We start from the raw sequence: 12553 nt of genomic DNA, 5'->3' as shown, positions 1-12553 counted from the left end.
GGTGCTAAAAAAGCCCACGGGACACAGATGAAGAAAAACCACACAGACGGGCGCCGGACAAGCAACTAATTTTTATTCACGTCAACTCACACATACATACAAGCACGTGTTCCAAAAAAAGCTTGTGAAACAGCACGAAAAGTTTGCCATAAATTCCCATTCAATTAGGAGATCTCTTGTGGACAAGCCTTTCGTGCTGTTTCACGTGTTTTATTGAACCACGTGTTTTTATATATGTGTGAGTCGACGTTAATAAAAATTAGTTGCTTGTCCGGCGCCCGTGTCTGTGTTGTTTTTTTTTCATCTGTGTCCCGTGTGTTTTTTCGCACCATTCAAAACAATGATTATTTCCGTGGAGTTCTCACAGCTTATCTAAGTATAGTGATATTGGTAATAAGCACATTCTTCCTCCCACTTTCAAATTCATTTTATGTCGCCAGCTTCAATAACAGAAGATACCAGTTACACTTGTATGCCTAAACCATGGTACACATGTCAGAAAAAAGGTAAGTAAATGCAGTGTATAGCTACATGTAAATTAAAATGAATGATTTCAGTAGTAATATGAAAAAAGCTGTATAGATAATAGGCCATTTCCAGAGTACATAACTACATTTTCGTGAAACTATTCTTAGAACACAGTACTTTAAAAAGTTAGACTCACACAATATAAACAAAGAAGTCGGCTGTTGAAGCATGGACAAGCAGTGCGATAACATAACACAAGTAGTAAAAAAACCTAATGTTGCATATGCTAGAAGTCTTGACAATCTTGTTACACCCAAATAATTCACAAAACAACACTTACCAGAGCTTGCAAACAGATGAAATCATTATTGCTATAGCAATGTGTATAACCTGAACGTTTATGTCGGCTAAGAACAAAATTATCGAAACAATGGCTTCACTTCTTGTACTACACAGAACGCTAACACGATTACCATTGTAGACTATGGATGCTGCTTTTTTATGCAGAGAAATGCAGATACACGCAGACATTTTGATTAACGTGCATGTTAAAAACTACAAGTACCTCTAATTGATTTGCCCACTACTACTACAGCGTGATTTAAATTAATGTCATGGTTTGGTATATTCTATGCAAAATTTACTTATGCGGAATGTACCACCGCAACAAAACGGCTGAATGACGCACCGCTAAGACGTTAAACCAAGGGGCGGAAACTCCCTCTTTCTCCCATTCTCAAGGCAGCGGCAGCGCCCATTTTACCACTGGCGGCTGCCAGGCAAGAGTTTCACGCTTTCAAAATTAACATTGTAGTTGTGCACTTGTATCGTAAAATTTATTTTCAAGGTTTGTTTGTGTTGATACTTCCTTTATTTTTTATTATTTTTTATACCAGCAATTGGTTTCTAAAGTAATTAGCATTTGAAATAAATTACGAACAGAATATGTCTTTCATAACGTCGCTGGTGACACCCAGAAATAGAGGGAAAGGACGAAAAATCAAGAAGAGGTGAGTTGCTGCAAAAGCCCTCCATTCCCACTTCGCATGCAAGCGGAATGCGCTAGTGCCTTCTTGCGGTCCGCTGGCTGCTCGGGTGATGCGGAAATTCGTAAAATATTTTCAATATTTTTTTCTTTTACATTGTGCGTGTTTTCTGAAGAGGAAAAGTTGTGATAACTGACTTCTCAGTGAGACGAGACTAGATAGGAACAAATAAAATGTTTGTTGAATAAAATGTTAAAAACCAAAATAAAATGCACGTTTTGTACAAAAAACAGACATACACGTAATGTGAAAGTGTCAATCTATAAAATCAGCTTTACCTTGCTATTGATATACGGACATCTTAAGCAAATGTTTAACCCAGTATATCCAAACCAATGCGAAAATGATCAACAAATGCGAACAGGACACGTTGTATTTGATTAATTCGCGTTTATTATGACGATGGGCATAGTGTCTTACAGCAGTTGTGTACCAAACAAGACTGAAGTTCAGAGGCACGGAGTCAGAAGCAACCAGAAGTTTTTCGAGAAAGAACGTCGCTGAAAACAGTGTGCCGGTTTGTTGACTTGTCTTCATTGGGGCAAAAGCGTGGCCTTGATGAAGATCACTTGTCGAAATTTTGGCTCCATCGACATCTTCTGTAATAATTTTTAGAAGCATTTAGTTTATCACGTGCACTTGAGTGGCATTATTAGAAGAGACAAATTTTCAAACCACTGCCACAAGAATTTATAGAGAAGGAAGCAACCTATAATTCCTTGACATGGTTTGAACTACACGTCAGAAGTAAAAGAAACAAAAACTATGTACCCAAGCCAACTCGAATTCAAGCACTTCCATAAACGCATTTTCCGACAGGAGCTTGGCTGCCGTCTTCACAAATTAGTGAAGCGACACTGCACTTCTGTCAGTTCAGTCAGGCTTGCAGAGAAATTGGTTTATTCGTACGTGCTCGTGCAAAATCAATACCTGCCGAAATAATGGGTTCAAATTCTTGTACTCATTGGTTACTTTTAAAAAACGCTCAAAAACCTTCGCGGAACTAGAAATCTCTGGGTTAGGACACCGCATTGCCACGCGAAATAAGTGTTGCCCTATTAAGCCATCTTCGACGAATGCATGGTTCACTCTTCTGGTGTAGCTCACTGCAGCTTTCGTTCTCTGCCCATGACAACTTGCTGTCCTCATTTTTATCGTAGTTGACACGCCCAAGGAGCGAGATATCTGAGTGCAATCCAACTTTTAATATCGCTGAGCGAATGTCGAGAAGGGGTAGAGTCAATCACTTTCAGCGCATCGACTTGTTTAAAGTTCACAAAATAAAGAATAAAAAGACATATAAACAAAAAAGAAGTTATTTACAATGGTATCAATTTTTTTATTTGTAAAAACTTGTGAAAGTCAATAAATACGAGCATTCACATCAACCTCACTCCAATGAACCAGATCTTAAGATGCCCGGCAACCGCTATGAGCATGCATGTTCCTTGAAACCGACACTAGCACTGAGTTTCCGGGGCCTGGTTAAACTGCAGCTGCACACAATGTCACTGTAAAATTGAAACTGCTCCTGCCATCAGAATGTACTATTTCTGCTGACGTGCACTTTGCGCATGAGGACATTAAATACACATGCGCTCATAATTACAGCTGTCGCATTTTTAGAAGCTAATGACAGGTATGAAAAAATAATAAAAAATAAAGGAAGTATCAACACACGAAAAATGAAGACTGAGAATATATTCTAGGATAGATGTGGACAACCTTCGATCTTCATTTTGAAAGCGAGAAACTCCTGCCATGCATAAGCAAAAAAAAAAAAAAACTAAGTTCTACTTCGATTTTTCACTAGGTGTGAAAAGCAGCCCACGGTTGAGTCCACTAGGCCACACAAATTACACTGCGTTGCAAGACAAGAGCTGATATTCATAACTTTATTCGTTTTACATAGCCAGCTCATTATACAGTGTAGAGGAGCAAACGGGCAGTCTACAAGTTACGAATCACTTTTTCGGATTATGGATTATGAGTGTTCTATTTTTTTCTAACGATGTAAACCTTTCAAAATTATACTTAGTTCTAGGAAATAATAGTACGAAGCAAACACACTTACAATCTGCTACTTTATTTTAATGAGCTCGTACTGCTGCCGCCAACACTCACCATTATTATTGATGTAAGTGTTATGCCGTGCGTATATGCTGTATCCTGCACAGAAAACCAAAGCAGCGCTCCATGACTTGGCTTGCATGGGTACTGGCTTTGTCGCACTGCTGTTTACCTATGCTGGCCACAGACAGGGGGATGAGGAGTCATGGCTTTGAGGCACGCTGAGAGAAACCTTTATAGATCAACAAGAGCGTTTTATTCCATATACACTTTGTAGAAAAAGCTATCACTAAGAAATTGTGGCAAAGTATCTACAGCTGAAATATTACATACCACAGCGTTGAGAGAGAAAAAGCTACGCCAGGTACAATGTGGGTTTACTGGCGCTGCGTGGTCTGAGGCTTGCACTATAGGTCTTTCTCCATGCTAGTTGTGAACAGCCATGCCATTTTCGCCGAGTTGCTATTTTCTTCCAGTGCGCTTGATCGAACGAATGAGTCAGAAGCTGAAGAGCTGAATAAGGGATCAAAATATTTGTGCTCATTCAAAAGTACTAGCTTTGGACGCGCATACGAATGGAGTTAAATTCATAAGCTACAGGATCTTTACTTTCAACATTCTCAATTATCACGTAGTTTGCTTCAACCTAATGTCCAATTAGCCTTGTTTGAGAATATTACAAGCATCCACTGTTAGCAACCATGTTTGGGTTTTCAATGTGTACACATTAGGTGGCGTTTATTTATTCATACATATTTAAAAATCCAACTTAGCAACCAAGCATTAGGCACTTTTCTGCCCTCGATGCTACCAGGCAGATCATAGGCTGATGACAGGCTGCAATGCGCGCTTCCAGGCCAATTCGAGGTTCGCTGGATGATGAAACTGAAAAAGACTTGCACATTCATAAAATGAAAGAGACTTGCACATTGCATATTTCTGTACAGGTGCTGCAAGTCATGAGGAGGCTTGCTTTGTCAGTGCATGCAACCCATGAATCCCAGGACCTTACCGAATTCTGAAATTTTTGAAGTGGCCAAAAACAATATACCTAAAGAACGATTATAAAGCAGTCATTTCTAATACGTTTTGGCTATAAATCAGAGCTATTACATTGTAAAAGTGATACATTATGGTAAATTCACTTTAAAACACACTGAAGCCCCGTGTTGGTATTACACACCACTATAAATATGTCCTAGAGAACTATAAGGCTACCAGAGCGGCTATCCTTTACAGAACAAGCTTGTCAAAAAACATGAATTTGTCAAGTGCTACCTGGCTCGTGGAAAATAAATTCACACTGCCATTTGCAACTATCAAACGTGGTAAATCGACAGGCTCAATTGAATAATTAGGGAAGAGATCACTTATATCAAATCACAAAAACTGGTGATGCATTTAACGCCCCCCTCCCTCTATATTATATGTGTTTGTGTAATGGTAGTAGTACGTTTTTTATACTTGAACTTAACACGGGGAAAGATTACATAAGCTGTGCTGAAAAACTTGCACATGTTATAATACACCAACAGCAAAAAACTTAGTTCTGCAAGTTTCACTCCCCAATGACCGACCGATTATCAGCCGTCAGTGTCATCAGTGATCAAGTGTGCTCTGGGGCCAACTGGCAAAGAACGGTTGTGGACTGGAAGCTCCCAATGAAGTGGAAAAAGGCTAGCCAGGCGTGCGCGCTCACGGGCAAAGTGTAAGAACTGTCCATGGGTCACTGTAGTCAAGGTTCTAGTACCGTGCAGAACGAAGGGAAGACGAACTCGAAAGCCGGTATTGAGCCGGTACTGGTTTACAACTTTATCGGAAGCAAGGCACCGGTAAAATCTTTGCTGTTTCTGAGGTCCAGAGGAAAGCTTGACCTTCACGGGCCCTCGCAGTCAGGTAGAACTCATAAGTGTTCACCGAAGAACAGTCTAGACATGCGGCCAAAAGCAACATGATCCCCAACAGAATATATCATCTCGCGACTTCAGTTCAACGTATCACGGCGCTCAGACTATAGTTATCACAAAAAGGAGATATGACGAGTTAATGAACAGAAATGCCAATCCCTACCACTGCAACTTCGCGCGGGAATACTTCGCACGGAAATACACTCATCAATGCTGTCTTTTAATTTTCTTTCACACGAGCACAGCCTCTTCTCCAGTCCTGGAAACGTGAACACAACAACACTGTTCACAACGAACCTAGTTTCACTCCTGAACACTGGACTGCTCACAAGAAAATAGAGCACACGGGCTAACCAGTGGCGAAGGAAAAACCCAACAGAGCGCGCAGTTCATGCATTACCTTACGTACTGTCGTGAGTAATAGACACTTTTAGTTGGGCGTATGTGGAAGCTACGTACGCTTTGAAAATTACGCTGCGTACGTGAAAAGTTAAGCGCACGACAACACTTTTAGTTTAACGTACCTTGATGCGTTTCACTCAGATAGATGCTATATGCGAGATGCAAAAGTTTGTAATTATTATCAGCGCCAGAGACGTTAGAAGCATGCTACAGGTCCCACTACCATGGTCCCAGTTATAACGCGGCATCTATGATCTGCACGAAACACATCCTGACAGCCAGAACAAAGCTCACCTTCGTACAAGTCAGGCCATGGCGTTCGCTGAGTTGACATTGTAGCGTTAGCTACACTGGCCTCGCTGAGCCAATTTCGCGTGGCAATAATGGTCTGTGCATGCGCAATGATATTCCGCTGCCGCCGCGTGTGGCTCGCCGCCGGTGTGCGCGCAATTCGATGCGCTGCGCTGACGATCAGTGGTGTCACGCACCGGAGCCCGCACGTCCCTCGCACTCGGCTGCGGCCGCACGCGACTCGCCACTGCTGGTGTGCGCTTTCGAGAGGAGTGCCGTCATAGCCTTGGTAGACAAATGAACGCCGACGCGCGCGCCTTCCCTCTGCAGTCGCCATCTGACACTGTTTTGGAGCCGCTTGATAGCGCCTCTGACTGGCGTTTGCCACTTTAGTATAGCCATGGAGAAGGTCAGTGCAAATGCTGCCCAATAATGCAGTAGAGCGGAGAAGCTTAACTCATCGGATCCCGAAGTAGTGGCCCCGCAAAATAAATATACATGTGCCACATAATACCTATACCGTGTGTGTGTCATTGGAACAGCTGTAAGCAGGATATCTGGAAAGCTAAGAATAAGCTGCTGAACCGTTGCTAACGCTACGTATATCCTGGCATAGCTGAGCTAAGCCACTGCCATTTTTTAGCATTGTTCCTAGGGCACTCAATTCGCATGTTCACCTTTGCTGTTTTGAACTTGGGTGTGCTATGTAAAAGCGGCGTCTGATTGGGCATGGCCTGCACTGGATCGACCCCAGTGTTTTATTCAGTACTGCTGTGGATAAGGCTTAGCTCAGCCCGCAGCAAGTAGTCGCGATCCAGGTATTCAGGACTTTACGATGTACTAACGGCACATTTAGGGAGTGAAAGTCCACACAAAGTCCAGGGCGTGTTATGTTGCACCATGGTTAAAAGTACATACTAATGTGCCGTTTTATCCGCAGATTCATTCTCCGAGAGGCCTGGGGAAAAAGACGCATTACCGCACATATACTATCGAACGCGATTCTTGGGGATTTTCATTAGACGCCCGGCAATAGAGAGTTTTATTATTGCGTACGCTGCGTACGTGGCAGCGTTGCGCACGTAAGGACGCCACGTTCTGCGTAGTGCGCATGTCCAGACCGCAACGCGCACGTATCGCGTTACGTACGCAGCCGCTACGTACGCACGCATGATACGCGTGCGTGCGTACGTATGAGGTGATCGCGCCGCTCTCGAACAAGTTCGCGACAGCGCGAGACTTCTTTTTGCAAAATGGCGGCATCGAAGGCAAGCACCGACCGGCTCTGTGGCTTAAAATATGCCCATAATCTGGCTATAATACTTGGATTGGCTCACATTGGCTGTCAACAACACGTACTTCTATTTTGACCTACCAGATGACGCAACACGCTTCACGTTCGTTACGTACGCGAATATTACGGCGTACTAAAAGCCGATTAGTGGCAAACGACGCCAGGTAACGCAAGACGCTTGCGTGATGCGTACGTAGCACCATTCCGCAGTACTAAAACTCTCTAATGTCTACTGAATCACCAACATGCCGGAACGCACCGCTTGAATTTACCTTGTCTGGCATGAAAACATTGCCTTTCAATGTGAAATACGCATGCCTTGCACCAGGTCCGCTGTTGCTGCCTGCGTCGAACGCCACTGCTGCCACCATATACTCTCGCTCTAGTTTTCTCGAGGTCTCGCGAGAACGTAACGTAGTAAGCGTTGCGTTACGTGCACAGCGCCTTGTTTCGGGCGTACACTGTAAGTAAAAACTATCCGAGTTTGGGGTTTTTGCGGCTCATGACCTCTGAAAACTCTCTCGCGTTTAAAATGACTACCTCGTGTAGGAGTAAAAGGTGGTACATGACATAGTTTTACCACCACCTCTCAGGCAAGTAGTAAAAGGATGTCAAAATCCAGTTTTACCACGTAAAGAGTTTTCTATCACGTGAAATTTCACCTGCGTTTCAGAGTTTATTACCACGTGACTGCAAGGTGCAGCTGCTTCGGTGGATTTTGCCCCATGCCCCCATTGTGACGCTCTCAGTGAATCATGAAGGCACGCGAAGACTACAGATCTTTTTTTTTATCGCCGTGCCTCAGGACTGACCTCGAGTCAACGCATCTTCACTGGAACTGGGCGCAGCATAAGTACAACAAGCGAGAACAGCATTCTGTGAACGAAAAAGAAAAAAAATAGGGGGAGGGGATCTCAAAAGAAGAAAAAAAGAAAGAAAACCTGCTGCGGAAAGTTGTCCTGCATATTTTCGCAAATTGTTGGCTTTTACTCAGCGGTGGCCTTGGAGACAGACGGTGCAAGAAGCTCGGTATCTGTGTGTCTGGTTGGGCTGATGGATCTCACGTGTTTCCTACATCATCGAGCGATTGTGCGCTTCCGAGCGCCTCCGAACCTGCACGTCGCGGATATCTCGCTTCCGAGCCGAATCGCGAAGATCTGCCAGTGGTAACAAAACCAATCTGGTGTCATCGTCGGTGCTTGCCTACTGGAGAAGCAATAAGCAAAATGCTTCACTCTGTCGTCGGCACCGAGCCGCGGCCGCCAGTGACCAGTGGGAGTGTGTCGCCGGGGCAGGTGAAAGAAGCATCGCATATATTTTGTTCCACAGTAGGCGATGTCTGCATGAGTTAAGTGCTGCCCGAATCGCCCACCTCATGCAACAACTGTTCTCAAACATGTAGCGCGAAGCCGATACGAGGCAGACGAAACCAACAAGCGGCTGCCAGTGAGCACGAAGAAAACCTGGACGGTGGTCTTTCGTTGGAAGTATGCATACACCACCCCGTCCCCGTAAGATAGTGGTCACGTGTTCATTTGTGTCTGAAATGACGACGAAATTCGCACAGGATATGTGTTCTGTGATCGCCAGCTGTGTTTCATCGGACAGCCGTGCTCCTCGAAAAGGCCTAGTACGCCGTCGGTAAGAAGCTTGTGTGAAGCCGTGCACCGCTCCTCTACGCCCGTTGTGATGAATACGTGCTGCTACTGCGTTTGTGCACCGTCGTTCAATGAAAATCATTGAGCTACCATTGTTTGTGCGTACTTAGGTATAGTTTATGGACTTGTGCATCAGCAGTGCTAACACGCGTGGGGCCATGAGCCCAGTGTACCAAGTAATTATTGAATACTCAAAAAGTTGAGACCGGGTAGATTTAAAATAAAAGGTCAGTGTGACATTTAGTGCCCTGCAGCCCACCTTAAGTTTACACTTGCACCTTCAGCCGTTGTTGTTAATTAATGCAAAAAAGAGCTCTCCTACCGGTACTACAGGGCCGGTCAAAAAGTCGTGCCTATATATTATATATATACCGGATTGTCAAAGTGTAGTTGAGCAACGCGTGCAGTCTGTTCTAGTGGTGTATTATTCTGCATTTGTTGTGTGTGCGTGTTTGTCTGTATGTGAATCTATGTGTCACCAATTCTGCCGTTTAATAAATTCAATCAATTCTGCTATTTGATAAATTTGTCGACTCTAAGCGAATTAACCCGTCAATTTTTATTTTTTTCTACCGGAAATAACTCCCGGAAATCACCTCAAAAACCTTGTGAAGGCAGTAAAAATTTACTCTCTCTATACTCGCTCAAAACCTCACTGGGGTAAATAATTACTACTCTCCCTACGTTCAAAAACTCAGTTAGCACGAGAGTAAATTTTTACCTCGATAGTAGGCGGTAAAAAAAACCCAGGAAAGGTAGTGCGCTAGAGGACAACTGGTTTACCCAGTTTCTGAGGTTATTTCAGGTCATTTTCGTTAAGTGTGTATGTGCGCATCCCTGGAAACAATACGTTACCTAGTGCACATGCGCAGTTCTCTCCCGTAGCAGTGCTGCGTACGCGGGCTCGTTATTTACGCCCAACTAAAAGTGTCTAATACAAGGACACGACATCATGGCAGCCTACATCACAGCTTATATCTCAGCAGCTACATACGCTGATGCGTGATTGGGTGTGGCTGTGCGCTTTATGTGAGTTCATGTTACCGCTGACACCCACTAAAGCGTTATAAGCTGCCGATTTGCAGCAATGATACCAAGGTTGGAGTGTCAACACATACCAGAAGCACGTCGCCCTTACCAATTCGCTTCCGAGAACGACCTCGGCGAATCAGCCGTTGGTAGGTGCGAGGCTATTCACCACGCGCTCGCGTGTTTGAACTCATAATGCTCAGCATAGAACGTGGGGGTCACTCAAGTGACGTGCCAAAACGCTGTCGATTCGAAAATTCACCGAACACCCAATTGAGAGACTTGAAAGCGAAGCGATGATATGTGGGGTTTATTGTCCCAAAACCACCATATGTATATGACAGACGCCATAGTGTAGGGCTTCGAAAATTTCGACCACTTGGGCTCTTTAGCGTGCACATAAATCTGAGTACATGGGCCTACAGCATTTTAGCCTCCATCAAAAATGCAGCCACCGCAGCCGGGATTTGATCCCAGGACCTGCGGCTCAGCAGCCATGTACCTTAGCCACTAGACCACCACGGAGGGGCTGGAAAGCGAAGCGATTGAACTGTTACTGGCACACAAACTCAGATTGCAAGCTTCTAGAGTGCTAGTTGCCGTCGATAGCCAGATGCCGATCTCCGCTTAATAAATACACCATGGCACAGGCTTCGCTACGCTTCCGGGTACACCAATATATACTGCCACTGGTTGTCACACATCTTACACGCATCGAAAAAGCAACGGTAAGCGCAACACATCCAGTCGAACGCAGAAGAAACTAAAACTAGAGGCGTTTGTTAAACCTCACCTTCACAGGTATGCTGTTTACGTCGCCATGAAGTTTTCACCCGCTGCGTATCACGTAAGAGAGCTCTTAAAAAGTTCTTGCGGATTTTTCACGGTGTGCCGAAAATTGCTTCTATGCGCGAGGGCGAAGATATGACGAACACGACAGGCGTGCCTGATGAAAGAATTGTTTTGGCAACGTTATGATCTAACCTGATGAAGAGAGTACTGTTCACAACCAATCACACGCTCCGCCTGTCGTTTTAGCCGTTGTCTGCTCGAGTTTGTCGTCAGCTTCGAAAAGAGCATGCAGTGGGAGATTTTGCCTTTGTGACGCTAATATTGCCAGGTCAAGTGGTCACTAGGCCACACAAATTACATACCAGTGGCCGTATTTACCTTTTATTGATATTCCTATGCCAAGTTAAACAGCTGGTAATTGACGCAGGGATGAATTCAACCAAGGTTTGCCAAAAAATCATGAGAGTTTGCACAATTCCAGTGTCAATTAAAATTCCTGCAGCCATTTTATCCCGATTGCTTGCCGTACTATCGTGGTCCACATCGGTTTCTGAACAGTGAAGGCAAAAAAGCTTGATTTGTTTGTAGTTTCATGCGTAATCACAAACACCCGTAATACGCTTCGGTTAGCAAAGTACCCACCCACTCTACATCGTCCCAAATTGTATTGACAGATGTATTTTAGAGATCTTGCTCATGGAACAGTTAGAGCCAATGAAAATCTACTAGAGTGCAACCACAGAATAGGCTTTAGGAGGGGAAATTGAATAATTCTATTCACTTTTGTTTTCCGTGGCATGAAGGTTATGTGCTCCGGAATGGTTATTCAATACTTCTCACACATCACCTGCAAGCACATCACCTGCAAGCTATTAACCTCTTCGGTGGTGATTTCCATCAATGTGGCAGGTATCACGAGTTGCACTTCTAATTCGATGAAGTGGGGCGCAACTCCGAAACATAACAAATAAAATTGATCATATACCATGTCATGTTCGAATGCACCGACCATTCACGTAGCACATTGGTTCTCATCCAACCACAAGTCTTTGCATGCGTAATTTTGTGCTATTGACGCCCAATCTTTAATTCATTAATTCTTTAAGTTCAGCGACCCCAAGCTCATTGGACAACTGTGGTTGTCAATACCACCCTTTGCATACAAGAGAAACAACATACGAAACTCGAAGTGCCAAAACAAAAAAAAAAATGGCAGATTCCACGTAAAGTGGGAATCGATGCTATATGAAGCCCGAATGAGGAAGGTTCATATTTCACTTTAATTTCAGCACAACATTACGAGGCGGACGTAATATATACGTGCATGATTTTCATGTCATGATTATTATGCTTCGACACGTCATTTACCTTCGTCGTTTATTCACGTCACGTGATACCAAATTTGGTATTTGTCGAGCTAGCGAAACAGCTGCAAGCACGTTATGAGGGTAGTATGTAGTCATGTTTTACGTAACATAGGTGTCATGATTACATTTTTAACGTGTCATTTACCTTCGTCATCTATTCACGTTACCTGATACCCAATTTGGTATATATGAGGTTAGCAGAACAGCCGTAAGCGCATTGTGAGCGTAG

At 43.9% G+C, this 12553-nt stretch overlaps 1 long non-coding RNA gene across 1 annotated transcript; it reads right to left on the bottom strand.

Annotated features, from left to right (window-relative positions):
• Window positions 1–1884: 1884 nt before the first annotated feature.
• On the bottom strand, window positions 1885–6417 carry LOC119161691 (uncharacterized). The gene is made up of 4 exons (XR_005108506.2): window positions 6188–6417; window positions 3918–4097; window positions 3639–3816; window positions 1885–2113 (listed from the first exon to the last, which is right to left on the bottom strand). It is a non-coding gene; the product is annotated as an uncharacterized LOC119161691 (long non-coding RNA).
• Window positions 6418–12553: the final 6136 nt, after the last annotated feature.

This window comes from Rhipicephalus microplus, chromosome X (assembly GCF_043290135.1).
Source record: "Rhipicephalus microplus isolate Deutch F79 chromosome X, USDA_Rmic, whole genome shotgun sequence".
Classification (NCBI taxonomy): domain Eukaryota; kingdom Metazoa; phylum Arthropoda; class Arachnida; order Ixodida; family Ixodidae; genus Rhipicephalus; species Rhipicephalus microplus.
The sequence above is the reverse complement of the archived record's forward strand: the minus strand, read 5'-3'. Positions and strand labels throughout refer to the sequence as shown.